Source organism: Metopolophium dirhodum, chromosome 1, assembly GCF_019925205.1.
Source record: "Metopolophium dirhodum isolate CAU chromosome 1, ASM1992520v1, whole genome shotgun sequence".
Classification (NCBI taxonomy): domain Eukaryota; kingdom Metazoa; phylum Arthropoda; class Insecta; order Hemiptera; family Aphididae; genus Metopolophium; species Metopolophium dirhodum.
In genome coordinates, this window is record NC_083560.1 from 2,686,978 (window position 1) to 2,709,067 (window position 22,090).

The following is a 22,090-nucleotide window of genomic DNA, read 5'->3' on the forward strand; positions in this document are numbered from 1 at the left end:
CCACTTACATTTACTTTTACATTTTATGATGCGTATTTGCATTTAACTAGTTGTTTTGATGTTCCGTCGGGTTCTCGAGCCGACCGGAGTCAGCCGCTCTGGAAAACTCGTTCATAGGTCCTCTTTGAGGGCCGACCGGAGTCCGCTGCCCTGATAGTCATGTTCGTGTCCCTTGTGGACCTAATATGCTGTGATCGTCGTCCCTCCCGTGGTGTCATAGGTAGGGATATTTACTGGTTACCTATCCATACTAAAGTGAACAGCACGGTTTTTCATTATTATTAGTAGCCCGGCCAAATGCTAGATAATAGCCAGATAATAACGCAACAATAACAGTGATAATAAATAATATGATTTTTTAAATGAGTTAATATTTTTATAATTAATCGTATACCTGTTTAATGTTTATGCACCCTAACATCGTAAATCATTTTTTAACTAAAGTAAAATATAGTATTAATATTCTATATACTACAATTTTATAATTTTAAGTAATACAATTTCTCAACGAGAAAAATGAATAATACCTACTACAATTTATTCTTATACGACTCCAAATAACAAATTTGTCGAGATTCTACTGTAAAATTAAAGTATCTGCTTGATACTTTAACTAGTCAAACATATTTTAATTTTAAAGCTAGTTATGAATATTTTATATTTCTATGATATACAATAAATTATATTATAATATAAGTATATTTGCTTTCGCGATTTTTATTCCGTGAATTTTATTACGATTTCCTTGGTATCGATCAGGCCACGTTTTATAATATTTAATTTAATATTAAATTTCGTACATTTTAAATATTCAAACAAAATGTATATGAGCTTAGGAACAACATTTTAAAAAGTGGCCTGATCGACCTCAAGTAGACATATTAACGAATTCAAATAAGTAGGTATATTTATAAATATTTATTTATTTATTTATAAACGAGTAGGTAATCATTCGTAATAATAGTACATTAAGTAGAAGCTCAACTTGGCAAATATAACAGTGCAATTAAATAATAATGTAACGTTTTAAGAGAGTTAATATTTTTAAACTTTTGATGCTAATGTTCTTGGAAACTACTCAACCGATTGTCTTTATTTTTTTTTTAATAAAAGATTATATCACGGAGAAGGTTAAAAGGTTAATAATAATATTATTAATTCAACGGGCCAAATTACTTATGATCATTTTGAAGATAGCTCGTTATTGAAAATTCTTTGTAACACACGTTTAATGCAATTCTTGATATCAGTACCTCCTATTCTAGTAATAAAATTTGTCCGTAAAATTATAATATGTTATTAATAGGACTTTATTTAAAATGGAATATGCATTAGTTAGGTATTTATAATGTAACAGACATAAACATAAAGGCAAACATACATCATGTGAAACGAATAGGTCAAAAAAAATTTTTAAAAATTTAATATTCTTACCACATTTAGTTTAAAATCTGGATCATTTATAATACCTACGAGTATCAAAATCTTTAAGTGAATCAATATTTTTTAAAGGAACATGGTTAAAAATGCACTGTTTACAGAATTATTATTATTTTGGGTACCAGACATATTTTTTATGATTTGATCTAGACAATCCATTCTTCCGTCAATTAGTTTTAAATATGCATTTATTTCAATACCTTGTTCATATATAAGATTCAATATATATGACTGTACAGCATCTCAAGTAGAAAAATATTATTTTTTTAATAGTTATTATACAACTATAGGTACTAAATACTATGATATTAGATATCTTCATGTATATTTTTTAGTAAATATAAACAGTTTTTAGTTTTTAGCAAAGCATAATTTAATGTAACGTGTATGTAAATTACATGAGTGCATCAATGTTTTTGCAATGGTTAAATGGTTTTAAATTGTCACCTTTTAAACGTGACATATTTACGTTAAAAAAATTTTAAAGTTAAGACATAACTACAACTCACCACGATTACAGCAAAATTGTTAGAATCATTATTTAGTATAGCTGAGGCAGATAGTAATGAGCGGTGTCGAAAACTGTGACATCTGTGTTATCTTTTCAGAACACAAAGGAGATGCAGACTCATAAACATTTACATTTTGATTATTCATATTTAATAATGTGTTCATTGCAGCTAAAAAAATTTTACAATAAGAACATTAAATATACATTTTGTAGTTTTAGAATTGATAAATTTATTTATTTAATTTTAATTGTTACATATTATAAAGAATTTTGAATGATATTACTTACATAACATATAGGTGCTGCTAGCCATTTGTACAGTGGGTTCCTGTGAAATTTTTGCAGAACTTTGATCAATGTTGAACATTTCTTGATTGCTACATGCTGAATTTCTTGCTTCACATGATTTTAGCAATAAAGTTTTAGGATGTTTATCATAATTTGTGACTAAAAATAAAAATTTTAATTGGTTAAGGAAAAAACAATATTACACACTGTTACAGCATACCGAACAATACCCAATATTTCTCTATAAACTATAATATACTCTTTTAGTCAACATTTTTTTACTCAATTTCAGCAGAACAATATCATTATTACATTGCCACATTACATTGTCTTAATTTAAATTGAATTTATATATTGTACATATTTAATATATTATTTTAAAAGTTAGAAATTTAATTTGTATTTTATATTTTTTTTGTTTTTATGAAGTTTTTAGCGTTAACTGGTGTGAATTGGTTCATACCGTTCTTGGTATTGGTAAATAGCTAAAAATTAATTTAAGTATTTACAAGTAGCGAAAACGTTCAAGTATCCTTACGAAAAATAATTACGGAATTACATGTATCGAAAAACGTATGAATCACTTTGAATTACGTTTTCAACCTATTTTTTTAATTATAAACAAACATTGTGTAAAAATAAAAATAATAAATGAAAATAAATAGTTACTCGCCTAATAATTTTGTGTACAAATTTATTCAAAATATTTTTGTGGATTTTTTATGAATTTTGTATTTATATTTTATAGGCGTTGAAGTGTTTGAAATATACTGACATTATGTCATGAATAAAACTCTGCCCCCCCCCCCCCCCCGATCATTCTACCACTTTTTCAATTTTACAATTGGATACTCAAATCAATGCACTCATATAATACAATGCCTAATCATTTATTTTTGCGTTTCCGCTAAACAAAATGTTTAAAAAAAATTCATTAATTAAGTATGTCCGTGGCATGTTGTGTTAACCGACTGTCAGACCACATATCCTTGGATATAAATCCGTCTACGACGGAAATGTTTTATATTGCCATATTATGCTGTCACTGTGATGTGACCTTTTTTTATGTATTTATAATTATTAGATTTTGTGTAATTATTTCGGAGCTCTAATAGTAATATTACTATTATATTTATTGAATCATATTATATTGTGTCATAGTACGTATATTACAAGTTTCATATATATAATATATATAAATACTAAGGGCAACCTTCTCCTGTCCTAAACTCCTCGCAAGGCGTTGACGCTAACCGCCATCTCGTATAGGAGCGGCTTAGGCGCAACAATGTAATTGGTAAATAATTGTGTTTAAAAACATGACGTGGCGAATGGCAATAATACCTACGAATATTATCTCTTTTGTAGTTATTTATCGTATACACGTTTCACATCCAAACATAACAAATAAATGTATTTAAAATCCTGAGTGGAGCAATTTAGTACTTATGAGAGGTAAAAATCGAAAATTCTCACGACTTTTTAATTATAATTGGGATAATGAAATATAAATTAAGGAAAAACGGATATTTTTAAAATGTTTAATAGTTTTTTTTTTGTGTGTAGATTGAAAGCTTTCTATATTTTTATTTTTATGACAATATTTTCGCTTGGTCAGAAAGTTGGAAAATGTTATACAAGGTTGCTCAAAAATTGATCACGTGATTATACAATTCAAAAATTATCGAAAATTCATTGTCAAGATATTATTATTAAAAGCCCTTTAAAGTTAGAATTTTGACAAAACTCGTAAAACTCGCGAAAATTTGCACATTATTTTGATTTATAAATACGTAAAAAATTGTTCTTTTACCTCTAAGATTTGAAATGTAATACAAGATTCCTCGTTAAGATTTTCCACCTTAAATATATATATATTTTTTGTGTTTATGACACTGGCGTGTGATTATAAATTTTATATAGTTTCTAGTTTTTTAATTGTAGATGAAACTGTTAAAGTACATTTCGTAAAATGTCACTTATTCGGTAGGTAACACAACGCTAGGCGCGAACTCAATAATTTTACTTAATTACAACTTATAATATGAATAGAATAACAAAATATATGAAAATAACACCATCGTCTAAAGCAAATAAATATAATTAGGTTTTTGAAAAGTTCTGAATTTCTATCTTTCAGTTATTAAAATCTTAGTGTAGGTAAATCAAAATAGTAACTACTTTTGCACGTATAACATGGGGCTGCTCACTCGTCGACTCTATGACGTCACACGGAAATTTATCAACTCTCGTTATCTCGTTCAACAGCAATTTTATTAACTTTGGATTATTACCAAATAGTTTTTCATAATTTGGACTAGAATAATACACAAATTAACATAAAATTAAAAAAAAAAATTGTGTTTTTATGTCTTCAATATAATGTTCTTTAAATATAAAACATAATATTACATTTCATCTGGTATCGTGTAATTTTTTGGATAGAAAAAAAATATTTTAGGTTATATAGATATAGAGCATAATGCAGTCTACAATCGTGTTTCAAAATATTCCAAGATCGACAATTTGGCCACCTGTTATAATAATATAGTCTTCCGCCACTGAAATACTATATATAATATTATATATTCTAAGTAACCGCTTAATTTTTCAGACTTTTAAATTACCGTTGGTATAACAAAAAGTACCGGTCGAAGATGTCGACTGCAACTATTGAGACACACTCTCGAGTCGTTTTTAACAGAAACTACGGCGATATTGTCAATGGCCTATTATCGTTTTACCTCTATTGACCCTTGTCAAACCGTTTCCTTTAAAACGGACTAGTTTTACTGACTTAGTAGGTAAGTAGGACGGCATAATGATAGTATTATCGTATATAACTTAACCTAACCTAACTACACACGAATATAGTATTACCCATGGAATAAACATTCCACAAGATACAATTTCGAAGCCGAACGAAACGGCATCCGTCGCGCCGCCTGGAGGACGCATTTTATCCACACAGCAAAAACAACCCAGACAAGAGTGTGGGAGGGGGTGAAATTTCTGAGTCATTTGCAGGTCCTGTGTGCCATGTACTTGGGAGAAGCGTCATTACGTTTTTTATTGTACATGCAGTAAGACGCGTACAATATTTACGCATCAAGAATACAACACGTGACTGGTGAGTATACCTATGGCCAAATTAAAATATACTTATACACATATTGTTATACTATAACTATAAGGGTTGAGAGTTATAGAAAATTGCATTCTTTTTAGCTATTATTTTAAAACATACCTTTCTTAACACAACATTTTGCTATCCAACGCGTAATTTAGGCAGTAGGCGGCAGGCGAGTGATTTTTTTATTATAGCACAATCATATTCTTTTTCTGGTTTTTTTTTCCCAATTCAGCCAGCCTATTAAAAACAAGAGTTAGGAATTTAGTACACAATTTTAATTATTGTTATATTTTTTATGTTTTCATTAATTTTAAATTTCTTTCTTTGCCACTGTTGGCAAATTTGTCTAATAAACTTTCGTCGAGTATGTCAATAGTAGGATAAAAAAGAGAGTTCTAAAACCTCAACCGGCTGGTGAGCATAGCCGGTCGAGTACAACATTTTGCTAGCTATGCATTTATATTTTGGTGAAAATTACTGGCTCCCATTAAATATATTATAATACAGAATGATTAATTAACAATATTTCTAAAGACTATTCACAATGAGATCATTACTCGGCTGCCTAGTTGTGCGCATCGGCGTGGCTTTGTTCCGTGGCAGGGGACAGCGTCTGACCGCCGCCCGACGAAAACTGGTCGCCGCCGAGTAATGATCTCATTGTGAATAGACTATAATGCTAGCATGATTTCCATATTTTAATTTACTTAAATCGGGAAAAACGTTTTTTGTATAAATTGCTTGGCAAAAATCAGCCGTTAGTTTTAACGTCATATTTTAACATAAATATGTTTTTGGGCTGGTACACATATTTTTTTCAGCATACAATTTATTATCAGTCATTATATTAATCATAGACCTGTGTTGGGAGTAACTGATGTTTAAACTACAAAAATAAATTATGCTTTATTTTACTTTTTTCTATTTATTTTCAAATTAAGGTGACGCTTAAAAACATTATTTTACTGTTCGTAACTTTTCTTCGAAGTGGAAAATACCGAGTAGTTTTTTTCGAACTAGAATACCACATACAATAATTAGCACTGATTCATATAGGTTTATAACGCAAAAAGTAAAACAAAATTACAAATCGAAAAAATAATTATCAATTACTTATATTAAAAACTGTCATGAGGGAATGGGAAAACAAAATGAACGTATTCATTAATATTGGGCATCAGTTATGCCCGGTTGCACAAAAGATCAATAAAAACAGTTCAATAAGCTGTGATAACGGTCCAATAAACAGTCGGATAAATAACTTTATTGGTTCCTTAAAGTGTTGTTCGGTTGCACAGACATTTTTTTAACATTTTAATGGTTAGTGCTCTAACCATAGTTTAGATACCATGGTTACAAGAAATTATCATTCTATCATATATTTTTAATGTTATCAGTGTTAATTGTTATCGTTTTTATACTTTATTCAATAAACTCGTGGTCGAGGAAGGTCTATCAAAACTTCAAACACTTCATGTTCTTCATCGGAATTCGATGATGATGATGATGATGATGATAAATACATTACTACTTTGACAAAGTAGAGAAGTTACCGCTGGTATTCGTATTGACTTCGATATTAGTAAACTATAAACTGACAAACTGTAACTTACCTAACACTGATGAAGCAGAAAATAAGATTGAACTCGTTTCAAAAATATTTAATTAAAATATGACAAATAATAATATTACCTTATCAGTTATCACAAAATAATTCGATATTATCAGATCAATAAAGTTATAGAACTTTTTTGAATATTTATCGAACCGAAATCAGGTCTACAACTTATCGAACCGATAACACAATATTTATTGGATTGATAAAACTTATTGATCCTTTGTGCAACCTGTCAAATTGTTATCGATTCGATAACCTGGTTATTGGACCGATAACTAGTTATTGGTCGTATGTGCAACCGGGCATTAGTGTATCATATTTTTCATAGCTAATTTCCCAACGAATATACAAATGCATAATAGTAATCAGACGGCCTAACCTACATATTATAAATAAATCGTGGTAATATTTTAAAATATGACTAGAGTAAAAAACTCGTTAGTTTCACAATTACATTTCAAAATCGATGGTACTATTGTGTTATTGGTATTACAATTTAATAATATTAATTATGAACAAAGAATACTTCATAGTTAAAAAAAATAGATAAAATATGTTGAATAATTTCTTTTTATATTTTTTTAAGTGTTGGTGTAAAATATTTATTTAAAATAATTCAGATGTTTTCAACAGTCATGCATAATAATAAAAACAAAAACTAATAATTGCAATTTAATGGTAGAAGGCATATATTATTATATTAAACACATATTATATACCTACATATTACATATATATATATAATTTTTATAATTCATATAAAACTTAAACATTTTTTTTTTGAACATAATAATATACCAAATATTTGGGTTTAAATTGCTTAAATCAAAGAAAATGTATTAAATCATTATAATATTATTAAAATAGTAGTTTTGGAATTGAACATTTTGTATGTGAACATTAGTAATCATTATCTTCTATAAATAACTTTTTGACTAAAATATATGATGGAAGTTAAATTATTTACAAAAGGTAGTTGTTATATAAGAGTAATTCTTAGTTATACTACCTATTCATTCAATAAATAGATACAAATAATATATTATGAAGAGTAGTATAAAATAATTTTTTTTTTTAGTTAATTATTAAAGACATCAACTACAAGGTTATTAGTCTGTGTTACATGTATTAAATTACATAGATTACTTATTGCTATTATATTTGTACATTTTAAATAAGATGACGCAATACAAGAATTTATAACTTTATATTAACTAAAAACAATTAATAATGTATATACAACATATAACTTACTGAATGAAGCTCTTTTGAAATTAATAGATTTGCAAAACATTTTTTTTTTTTTTTTTCTTGGCCATTAAAAGAATATAAGCTTATGCTGTTGTCAGTAAACAAATATCCCATAATTCTTTTGACCATGGTTTTAATACTTTTTCTGTCAGGTAACCGCTAAATTATTTTTTTAACATAATATTTTTTTTCAATTATATCATTGATAATTTAATTTATGTTATATTAGTTCTCAATAGTATATTTTGTTTAAATTTATTATTGATTAATGATGTTCAATTTAATGTTTTCTCACTCGATTCCATATCATTCTACCTGAATAAAGATGCCAAATTGAGATTCGTTATTCAATTATTCAATTACACCAGTATTTGTTAAATTTAAGACATTGGAAAATTTTGAAATTACTAAAAAAAAAAGCACTACTACTACTCAATATGTGTGTAGTTTAATCTATTTGATTCAAACATTATAAATGTATGAGTTCAATTCGTAATTTTAGCTTGAGCAATAAATATCTTTCGTCGAATAAATTTTTAATAAAATACATATATTTTGTTAGAATCTTCATACAGTATATAACAGATATATTGGTAGGTTACAAGGTCAGAGGCGTATTTACGATTTCAGCGCCCTAGGTACACACAATTTGGGGGTCTAAATGTGCGGTCATGTGTTTGCAAATTCTTAACGGATTTTAATTTATATAGTAGTGCCTATACTGAACTTTATATAGCATATGAGACTCTCCTAACCATATCTTTTACACAAGTAACATGTGAAAGAAGGTTTTCAAAATTAAAAATGCTCAAAACTCGTTTGAGATCACTTATGGGTCAAGATCTTCTAGAATCCTTAATACTGTTAAATTGTGAATCAGATATAATATTAAAATGGGATTACGATTTCATCATAAATGAACTAGGAAATACCTCAAATGAATTAAAAAGAATTTCATTTTAAATACCTAGTTTATAAATTATAAAACTATTATAATTTTTATTTGAACAATAAAAGTATACATTTTATGTAATTATATTTATGATTTCATTTTTAATGATAAGTAAAATATGTAATAACTAAGATGGATTTGTTTTTTGTATTTTAATTGTTAGCTTTCTTTTTTGTGGGTCTTTTTTACTTAACTGCATGATAGGCCTCTTTGAGCAAGTCCGAACCTGCATACAGTACAATTTTTATTGAAATATAAATCAATGTTTAATAATATTTTAAAATTTGAGAAAATACATAATGCTATTATATTTGTAATATTTCAAAAAAAAGTAAAATAATTAATAATATAAAATCCAAACGACGTTTCGAATTAGCTAGGTAACGTATTTATAATTCCTTCAGATTTTATACCTGCTGACGTCAAAACTACAATAATATTTTTGTATTATTATGTTATTAGTCAAATATTCATCAGGTGGTTAAATTTAATAAAAAAATTAAATAAAATTACATAACATAATCGAATATTAAAATGGATTACAATGTAGTATTTGGGGGCGGCATTCTAGCCAACGTCGCTAGCACGCATACAACCATTTTTACTCGTCTGGAACACATTGACGTTATAGATAGGTATTAGGTACCACCGCTAACCTCAATTAAGTTTCTTCCATTTATGTTTCAGTTGCTACTTCCGAAGCATCCACCAATCCCGCAAATCAATAACATCGAGAACATGTCTTCAAGGTCAGTAAATATTAATATTAAAAATAGAATAATAAATCACAATCAACATTTGGGATTTTCAGTAGATAAATGATATTCCAATCGTGAACCTCAACTGTTAATTGTTTAATGTTTATATTTAATATGATAAAATGATCTCCGAAATATTTTTGTTTTGTTTCCAAAATTTTTTAAGACATATTCATAATAAGACTTAAATAATATATAGTAGATTATGTGAATCATCTATTTAATTATTTAAAATTATTCTTAAAAGATTAATATAATATAAGAATTTCTTCTTTGATCAGCGTTCTTTGTAATATAAATTGAACGAATATGAATCTATTGATATTAAGCTTATTAATAATTAGATTATAAATTGTAAGCTTTAATATATAATATATAATTAGCATAGGAAATAATGTACTTTAGGAGAATAATATATTAAAGGTAGTTTTGTTATCTGCTGTTCATAAATTGTATTTTATTTGGGTAAACCAGAGTTATATTCCTACATTAATTTAAAAAAATTATATGTATACCATATATAGTATATGGTATATTATTATGTTTCAAATAAATATTACATATATATTATTAATAATAATAATAATATACTTCAAAAAAGTAATTTTATAATCCTTTGAGAAACATTTTTCAAAAAATAATGAAGATTTTTTAAAGATCCTTTAACGATAAACATAATTTATTATAAAAATGCTTTCAAGATATTTTTTGGCCAGATTATTTTTATATTATCTTTTTGTATTAACAAAATACTATAGTGATCAGTAATATATGATTCTAAAATAATACGTTCAATATTACTAATGTCTCCATTTCTTTTTTATAAATATATGATAAATTGTAGTATGAATATTATTAATCCTGGTATACTCATTTATACAACTAAAAAATCCCATTTGTACCCTAAAGTTTAGATAATCAATTTTATATTCATCATAACTATCTTTTGAAATATATTATCTTCTATTATTAATTTATTTTACTTATTAATTCACCAAACTGATTTTTAAAATGTATAAAAATATTATTATTTATTTATTAAAGTCGATATAATATAATATCAGATAGAATATTAATTCTAATATAATTTAGGTTATCTAACTCATTTATAATAGTATCATTCATCATATAATTTTTACATTTAGGTACATAATTAAAACAGATAGAGATCTACCTATATTATTTTATTCAAATCATTTTCGTTGTAGATCCTCATAATTTTGGTATTTTTAATAATCCTTACTAATATATCAATTGAGCTCATCCATACATATTTGTAGCCCTTTTCTCTCTCCAATGACTTTGATTTCCCCAACAATAATCTTTTGAATTTTGTCAGATGAATATTAATATACATTTTTGATGTTGGCTCAATACAAATTAACTGCCCATCTATTGTTTTACTTCTGTGACCAACTGGTATCTACCATTATTATTTGACAGCCAAGCAATTATCTTCATATCAGTCTTATGTTCAGTTGTTATTCTATATGCTTTCAATACATCACATTCTATTTTAATTTTTTCAGTTATTCCGTTTGTGCTGAACCAGCTAATTTACCTCTAGCAGGGGATTTACAGTATCCTGTTGTTGAGAGTGGACAAACTGTATATGGAATGCAGTTAACTAGAATAGATCCATGGTATAGCGGTAAAATCGAAAAGATATATAATCAAGATAATATACACATAGTATTTCAAACTTGTCAAAAGTTAGTGTCAACAAAACAAATTGCATACTCTACACCAAATTCAGTAAGATTTCCGGTGGGTTGCAGAGTAATTGCTAAGTTTAAGGATCCTAATTCTCCATATGACAATGAATTTTATGCTGGTATAGTAGCTGAACCTCCAAATGCGTTTAATAATTTTCGGTAAGGTTAATTATATAATGACAAGATAGCAATAGTTTTTAATATTTACAATTATTTGTTTTTTAGATACTTGATTTTTTTTGATGATGGTCAAGTTCAATATCGAACACACCAAGATATTCGTTTAGTTGCACGTTTGAGAAGTAAAGATATTGTATGGATAGATGTAGTAGAGAATTCCCGGTATATTATAAAAAGTTATTTGGAGAACTACCCAAACCAACCAATGGTTGAGTTGAACATACAACAATCAGTACTAGCAGTATTTCAGGGGCAGTGGCAGATGGCAGAAGTGCTTGAAGTTGATGCATCTATGGTTAAATTATATTTTGCCAATTCCCAACATAGCGAATGGATATATCGTGGTTCAACACGTTTGTATAATATTTTTAAAATAACATGCATGCCTGTGAATTATAATTTAGCCAATTTAAATACAACATTTGCGGAATTCACAAGTGTAGAAGAAAAGCCCTCCCGCCTTTTAGCTAAAGCTGAAGTTTGTAATAGTACCAGGAAGAATTCAACAACCACTGGAACTCGAAAATGTAATAAAATTAAGGCCAATGCTACTAAGGTTGTTGACCTAATATTGCCTGAATCCGTTCATAATCTGATTAAATATGGCAAACACCAATGTAATCCTTTATGTGTTACAAGGACATCATATAACTATGAGATAACTAGGACTATCAACATGTTGACTATTCCGTTACATTTTGGTTTTACCAGGCATCTAACCAAAATTAATAAATATAAAAAAAAAGTGGAGTACAGAACCCCGTGTGGCGTAACTATTCAAAACATAGAACAGATGCTGGAATATCTTATTGTTACCAAAAGCGCAATGACTATTGACCAATTTGATTTTAATAATTGGGTCAACCCATTTGCCGAATATAAAATCATAAAAAGTGTACAGTTTCTAAAAGATATATCCGAGGGCAAAGAATTTAGGGCCATACCATGTGTGAATATTATTAACAGTACATTACCACCAAAAATGGATTATATGACTACTAGACAACCAATGCAAGGTGTTCACATAAATGTAGAGAGTGAGTTCTTATGTGGATGTGACTGCACCGACAACTGTCAAGATAAATCGAAATGTGCTTGTTGGCAAATGACTATCGAAGGACAGAAGAATTTGTACAAAGACCCAAATATTGGTTACAATTATCGAAGATTGCCCGAACACGCTGTAACGGGTATTTATGAATGTAATAAAACATGTAAATGTTCCAGTTCATGTTTAAATCGTGTGGTACAGAACCCACTGTCGCAAAAGTTACAATTATTCATGACTGAGAAGAAAGGATGGGGTGTCCAATGTTTGAATGATATACCTAAAGGGAGTTTCATATGTAATTATGTAGGTTGTTTGTTCACTGATGCTGATGCTGATAAATTTGGGAAAAAATATGGTGATGAATATTTCGCAGAATTAGATTATATTGAACATGTTGAAGAAATAAAAGAAGGTTATGAACATGATATACCAAGCAGTGACCACGAATATGAAACTGAGACGATTCACTGCGAATCATCTGATGGTAATTTTTATTATTAATAAATAATTATTTATAATTCATATAAAATAAATAAATATTTTTATTATTTAGGTAGAAGATCTGAAAAACGCAAAATATCTAAGATAAAAAAGGATGTTAAACATATGCGGGTTTTGTCCAAATTCAATACACGCGATATGAAAAAAAAACACTAAACCTTCAAAATCAGTGCGTGAATACTTTGGAAACAACGAGAGTGCATATATTATGGATGCCAAAATTAGAGGCAATATTGGACGTTATTTCAATCATTCGTGTTCTCCAAATATATTTGTCCAAAATGTATTCGTGGATACGCATGACTTACGGTTCCCATGGGTATCGTTATTTGCACACAAAAACATACGTGCTGGAACGGAGTTAACTTGGGATTATGGATATATAGTAGGAAATGTTCCACAAAAAAAATTAATATGCAATTGTCAGTCAACAAAATGTAGGGGGAGGTTACTTTAAATATATATATACGTAATAATAAATTGAATAAATCAAAAAGTTAATTATATTTTATTTATTATTCCCATGAAATTATTATAATTTCTACTAATTTAATTTAAATAAGACAAAGAGTTACGAGGAAACTACCCATGTTCTTACCTACTTACTAGTTTGATAACAGGTCAATTCACTTTTAATATCGAAACTAACAGCACGCTACTGAAACTAGTGAATGAAAATTTGATATATCGTACGTGTGTAAGACAGGGACACCAAATACATGGGTAGCGTCCTCTTAAATTAAAGTATCAAATTTACAACAACAATAATCAAGAGGTCGACCAAAGCGATTGTAAGTTTTTAATAAAATTCTTTAAAAATTTATCAGAATAATTAAATAATTTGCCATCAATATTTGGACTCAATATAGATAATAGACAATGCATTCAAGACCATAAAATGATTATACACTTAACATAAAGTACATTTTTCAAAAGCAAGTGGTCCATTATAAAGTATGAACTGACGAAACTCGGTAGCCTTCAACTGACCAACATCAAGATGTTGACTTGGTCTTGGTTTTTGTAGAAAATCACTAGTTATTGAAGATTTCAGAAACATTAAATTTGTACTATTTTTTTAGATTATCCAACTTGGCAAAAGTACAGTCAAAGGACCTTATAATCTTCATCTGTTCTTTCTCTAGAATTAACTGATTTTAAAATGGTTGCTTGATTATTAAGAAATACTAGTTCCTTTTGAGTTTTCCAATGCTTTGAACAGTAGCTTCACATCATCTTACACTAAATTAATATTAATATTATATATTTTAAATTCTTTCTTATAATGAAAATTAATTTCAAATTGTAAAAAAAAAGTAACTAGATACCACAAAAAAGACTACTATGTTAGTACTACTACCTATATTAATATTTTAATAAGAACTTAAGGTTATTTTGAAATTTTTCAAGTTTTACTCAGTATTTATATTACATAACAGAATTTAAAATTTAAAAAATTTAAGACGATAAAACTGTAAAACTACCTATTGGCTATTTGTGTTTATAATATGGTATAATGCGGTCAATTAATACATTTCATATTATAGGTAGGCTGTAGGGTACCTTGGTAATTACTAACTACTATGACAGATACCTATTTCAATATGGTATGAATAATATAAGAAATTATATTATATAGAAAAATTAAGTATTTAAAACAATAATAAGTGATTGCATTAACCTATGTAACTATTGTAAGGTAATAAAAAATTTAAATAAATAAAATATGAGATTACTAATAGTTATGCCCCCTTGTACAATTTACATGGCAGTTTATCGTTTACTATGAAGGAAAATCAAAATATTTTAAAATTATTATAAAGAAGATATGTGCATAGTTTTACAGAATGTAACAGGAAGACCTGACAGAAAAAAAAATGCAGCTATTTAAACGTTTGACAACATTTGTTAAAACTATATGATTAGTAAATAGTTTAAGAAATATACTAATGTCAGAAAATTCCCAAAATTAATATTTTGAAAAAAGTTATTATGTTCCAAGTTAATTTAATCAAAAAAAATATTGATAGGTATTTCAAAAAATTCTAAAAAATAAACTACTTGACTTAGATAAATGTTTTTATCCATCAAAATTATTGTTAGGTATAATCAGATTCACAAATTGGCTGTTTTGAATTTATCCAAAAAAATTTAAATCAAAATTTAAATTTATTATTTTCAGTATTAAAAAATATATAGGTATTTATTTAAAATCGATTAGAACAAAAGTTATTTCATTACAGCTATAATAAATACATACTATAAAGTGAAACAACGGTTTAGGCGTTTATAGCTAATATAAGCCAGCGGCCAGGTAATTTATGACTATAGATAATATGGATACAATACTTTATTATCAACTAATTTATTGGTAACTAGTTACCTATGTAACAAAACAAAACATTTTAGTTTGTCTTTAGTATTATGACAAATAGCAATAATGAGTAATGACCAACAAATTTTGTAAGTACACCTAGGCATTAGAAATTTAATAAAAATGCAACAGCAACTAATATAAAATATACGTTTATTACCTACTTATTCTTATTGAATTTATTAGGTACCTACTATTTTGGTAAGTAATTTTAAGGTTGATAGGTAAATACTTTTGCATGACTAAAGAAATATAGTAAAATTAAAACATTAGGAATAGGTACTTACCAGAATTTATGATATTCGCTAACTCGTAAATCTAATAAAATATAATAATCACTGATGGCGATAACCGGCGGCCATAGACTGTAACAGAAAGTAGATACAAATTCCGACAGCGGGCGAGTATAACGACTGTCGTTTCTAGACATAAAAACGTAAAACGATAAACGGCAACGGTTTAAAAAGTCAAAACTATCATGAAATTAATAAAATATTAAAATTACAATTACAATAATCACTGACGGCGGCTATAAAAGGAACGACTTAGAAAAAAAAACACTAAAAGTAGACACAGCAAACGAACGACCGAACGACGACAGTTGCCCACCGCCACCACTATACAACCGTGACCCCTTCCTTGTGTTTAGTTTCATTACAACTGATAGGCGACACTGCGACAGTCGATAACGCCGACTGACTATGGGCTGTCGGGTAGCGGGCGCCGTCACTGGGATTTCCAAATTCAAATAAAATATTATGAGGTGAAGTCGCGAAGAATATTAACAGAGTTTGAGCGTTGCGTTGCGTTGAGTTTTATTTTATTTTTACTTAAATAATATTGCATTTTAGAAATGAATATTACTCATTTTCTTAAACTGATTCGATTCAGTAAATTGAGTAGGTCAAAAAATCGTTCACTGGTTCTTTAATTAATCAGCTAAACTGAGTTAAATTAAATCACTGATCATACTTAAATCATTTAGAATTTAGATGATTTTTAAACCAATAGCATAGTGACACGAACCACGGTTAGCTTCCCTGCGACCCGTAGTTAGGCATTCGGCTGTCGAATCATAATATTATTATTATTATTACATAATCATATACCTGCATTTAAACATTTGATACCTAAAAATATAAATATAATATAAAAAAAGGTAAATTGTAGCCGCTGGGTTACTCCTTTTATCAAGCAACTCATGTCAACTTATTATTACTTATAGCTCATATTCTTATTGTAGAAAATCTAATTTACAGATTGTATAATATATTCTACTAAAAAATAAAAAAAAAAAATAATATAAAATATCCACACTGACAAACCGTCACCGCTCAGAATCGTTTTTCGTATACATAATATATTATATCATTAAATTAAAATGTAATATACCATCCATCGGCGAAAATATTCTTTCTAGAGCTCTGAATTTTCAAATATGATGCATATATGCATACAAAAAGTGGCTGGATATGTAATTATATGCATTATGTATATTAAACTTAATAAAGTATGTTTAAAAAATGAAACACTATTTTTACACCAAGAATTAATAATAATAATCATAAACTAATTAATACTAACATTTTTATCAAGAACAAAAATACTCAAATAATTAAAAATGTAACAAACTGTTAATAGATTAAAATATTTTAAGCAATATTATAAAATATTGAAAGAGAAAATTAAAATAAAATAAAATTTGCTGGAAATACCTATAATTGCAAATCATTTAAAATAACACATCTAAAACTCACAGACTAACAATAAACTTTCAAAATAATAGAACTAAAATCAAAAATTAACAGTCTTAACTTTTAGATTGGTCCGAGGATCGGTTATTAAAATATTTAAAATAATTAAAATAGAAAACAACTTTTAATATAATAAAATATGAAAATGCAATATTTTATAATTTACATAATTAAAAAAACTTAAATCTACTGTTTAAGTTGTATATAATTTTAAATAACTTTTGAACTCTCAGGAAACATAATATATTGACAATCAAAATTTAAAAAAACTAAAATCCTCCGCAATCATTCAAAATAATTTGAACTGCTGTATATCAGCACGTACCCATTATAAAAATGTTACAAATCTGTATAAAAACTTATATAGGTACTACTAATAGTTATTATATTTGTTTAACTCAATCCTAGCTTCAATCTAATTCAAAACTATATTTTAAAAATGTCATAAAGTATGTTGTGCCATGACGTGGGATTGACGACATCGAATTGCACGTTTTGACATGAACAATTCGTAGCAAGGTATTTAATACTTTAGTGATATTTTTTCCAAAACGTATAAGGTACATCAAAATTTCAAAAACAATAAAATAAATATTTTAATTTTTAAAAATAATATAGATACATAAATAATGTGAAAGTACTTCACCGCGTGAACAAAATGCAGAGCTAAATAAACGTAAACATTTTTTATTCCACTCTGCATGTATGACTAGATATACATATACCTAATAACATTGTAATGGTAGGTATTAATATTATGTATGACCGTTGAAAACATTCAACATTTATCTATTTTTTTTTAATCATGAAGTATACGTCATTCATAAATATTATTAAATTTTAGTATCAATACAATAATATAACCAACGATTTTAAAATATTACCACGATTTATTTATAATATGTAGATTTTGCCGTCTGGGATATTATTATGCATTTGAATATTCGTTAAGAAATTTATTAGGAAAAATATGATTCGATACAAATCTTTTATAATATCTATATTTGTGTAAGTTACCTTTGTAGTATATATATTATAAAGAAGCAGAATTAAAACGAAAGAATATAAACGAGGCAGTTTACCAGAAATTTGGAAAAAATATGTATACCAGACCAAAAAAATATTTATGTTAATATATGACGTAAAAACTAGCGGTTGACCGTAAGATTTTTCCCATGTTAATCATAGTTAACCATAGTTTATACGTAAAAACGTTTGTGCCGATTTAAGTAATTAAATTAAAATATGACAATCATAGCATCAGAAATATTGTTGATCAAATCATCTTGTGTTATATCTTATATTTAATGGGAAACCGTAATTTTCAAATGATTTGTAATACAATACCATAATGATCCATACCCGATAGGTATTACAATATTACATATTTCGTCCAGTACCACAACTAGAGATTATACATAATTTAGTACTGTACATTTACGGTGTCAAAATATTCAAAATTCTTTTTGAAATGTTATAGTTTTTATTCACTGAATAATATTTATTCCTTCATCGTAGTTTTATTATTCTATAATATAATAATAAACATATTGAACACATAACTTAACTAGACTATTAATAATTATATGTAATTATTATGTATTTATTAATAACATTCTCACACATTATAATAATTAAACTAAAATGTTATAGAATAATATCAAAACGGCCGGACTGTTCGTATAAATCGAAAAAAAATTCAAATTTTTAATATTTTAATGAATTTTGTCAACATTTTAACTTTAAGTAATAATATTTAGAAAAACTTATAATGTATGTACAATGGAAAATGATAAAGTAAACATTTAGTAAGAATTTCAATTTTATCTATGTACGATTAAACCACAAAATAGGATCGTTCGAAGACAAATCATTAATATTTACAGGGTCGTAAAAATGTGTAGGTACATACCTTAACCTGTACAGTAGGTTACAAGTGGGTCACTGTAATGGGTGGTGTTAAATTTAAAATCAATGGTATTATACCATTGTATAAGAAAAACGATTCTGATAGCGGAGATCAGCCTTGAATATTTTTTATTATAATTATATTTAATATTTTATTTGCATATTATCATGTTTCAAAATGTGTACATAGTTTAATAATAATACGCTTCCCCGTACGCTTCAGAAGTTTCAAGCATCCGCACGAATAATATTTTTAAATAACAACAAAATAACTAAAATTGTTATTCTTGGTTATTTAATTATATCTCGTCCAAATTTTAAATTAAATTAACAATAAAATAATACAGTGTTTTTAGATTTTTTTAGATTTTTTGGTTGGATAATAAGCTACCTATGTAGAACCTTGTTTTACATTTTTAATTCTTAGCAATATAAGTTGAAAATTGTATAAGTTTTTAACTATACTACATAATTATTTGTAAATTTTCAATTTCATCAATTTCATCAATATTTCAACTTTAAATTCGTTTAAGGAAAAAAAGCGTGCAAAAGTATTTTTAATATTTTTCAACTGCTGCTGTAACAATGTATTAGAAGCCTTTTATTAGATTTTCAAGATTTTTGACCCAACTTATGATATTTTATTGACATTTATAGAAAAAAAAACTAAAAATATCGAAAATTAAAAATGTCCGTTGACAGCTCAAAACGAGTCAAAATATTTGAAAAGTTGTACGGTGCATGGAAATCGCTGAGATAAACATTCAGTGTAAATTTCATGTAACTTAAGTGTTACGCGGATAACCAAAATCGATTTAGTCAAAAACCAATTTTGCGTAAGAATACCCGTTTTTCCTTGATTTTTTTTTTTTTTGGTTTTCTAGGAGCTTTTGAAAACTACATTAAATTTTGACCACCCCAGTGCACCAACCAGATTCACTTTACCACCGAAATATATACCGAAATTTAAAATCCAATCATTTTTCCGACTACTTATCGTGTACACAGACAAAAAATAAATAAAATGCAAAGCAATGTAAAATCATTACATTCATCACTCCGCTCAGAATCTAAAGTCTTAAGTTACAACACATATTATATTACTTACAAAAAGTTTAATATTGTGATATTTTTGTGTTTTGTAAGACTAAAAAATTCTTTTTATTGAAAAATTGTCAATCAAATATTTTATCAAATAATAATTATTTTTTTTACGTTTATAATTTTAGACTTAGCTACATTATATATTCTTCCAATAATATTTCAATCAAAAACAATTAGCTTATCTACGTCAAACGGTTCAAAGAAAAGAAACATTGAAAAGTGGAGGCCTTCAACTGAAAAAATTGCTGATGTATTTGTTTGTTTTACTAAAGTAATTGTTTTCTAATTTACATATATTATAATATATACCCTCAATATCTATGTACGTACATTATATATAAAACTAAATACCTAACAAAAAAATGTTTACTATTATGTTTACAGTCTACAATACAAATTAATTATAAATATTGCCAAAAAACAACAAACCTAAAAATTTAAACACTACAGTATAACCGTATATTACATTTTTATGTCTAGACCTTGAAAATCCTCTTAAGGTAACTTCTGATTATATCTGCATCTTACGTCATAATTAATAAGTATCAATTTAAAGTTGAAACACCAATGAAGGCAGTTGCTCAGATGATTAAAAGTGTTTTTTCGTTAAACCTCAATTATCCGAAAGAATCTGAACATTTATGGGAATTAATCCAGAAAAATGTTTATAATATTACCACTAATCATGACAAACGATTTACATCCACAAATATAATCTTAAATGATTTGAAACAATTTTTCTGATTATATAAATTTTTTTTGTTTACACAAAATATTAGTTATTATTATATATTTCAAACTAATTCACTACCTATACTTTTTTGATAATTTTATATAAACAATAACGTTAAAATTATTAATATCTCTCTTTAGTGCTATACTATTGAGCTTTAATTTTTCTATAGCAAAAAATACTAATTTTTCAATCATAATCATATTATTCTGCATTAAGTACCTACATTTAAACTATTGCCCATATAAATAACACTGTACTGTTTATATCTATTTATATGTTATATGTGCGTGTAATTCTTAAATTAAAAATGCCTAAATGTTTTAAATGCTTATCAAATCTTGCAAATTTTAATTTATTATTTTTACATTTCAAAGTTTATCATGCAAACAATATAACATTTTCAAGTGCCTTGAAGCTAACTGTTTAAGGTTTAAAATCTTTTAAAGAACCGAATAAAAAACATATAAAATCTCATATTAACAATTCTCCAATTTCACATGATTTGAATAGCATTTCTAACAACAATGATTTAGACCTGCCTGATGCATCTATTATTAATATTAGGTATAAATGATAATGTATTAGACGAGTCCATTAACGTTTGAAACTGACAATAGTGACAATTATGCGAAGATGGTCAGTCAGCCTATGATATTACTAAGTATATTTGATGATATTATTGTGAATATTATTATGAATAAAGTAATTTATATATAACGTATTTACGTAGAACCTTGTTTTAAATTTTCTATCCTTAGACATAAAAGTTGAACATTTTATAAATGTTGAACAACAAAATAACTATTATATTTTAAA

The 22,090-nt window shown here is 26.8% G+C and overlaps 2 pseudogenes; one reads left to right on the forward strand and one right to left on the reverse strand.

Annotated features, from left to right (window-relative positions):
- Window positions 1-1,126: 1,126 nt before the first annotated feature.
- LOC132935927 (uncharacterized) lies at window positions 1,127-16,373 on the reverse strand (annotated as a pseudogene).
- Window positions 9,728-13,855, forward strand: LOC132937318 (histone-lysine N-methyltransferase eggless-like; annotated as a pseudogene).
- Window positions 16,374-22,090: the final 5,717 nt, after the last annotated feature.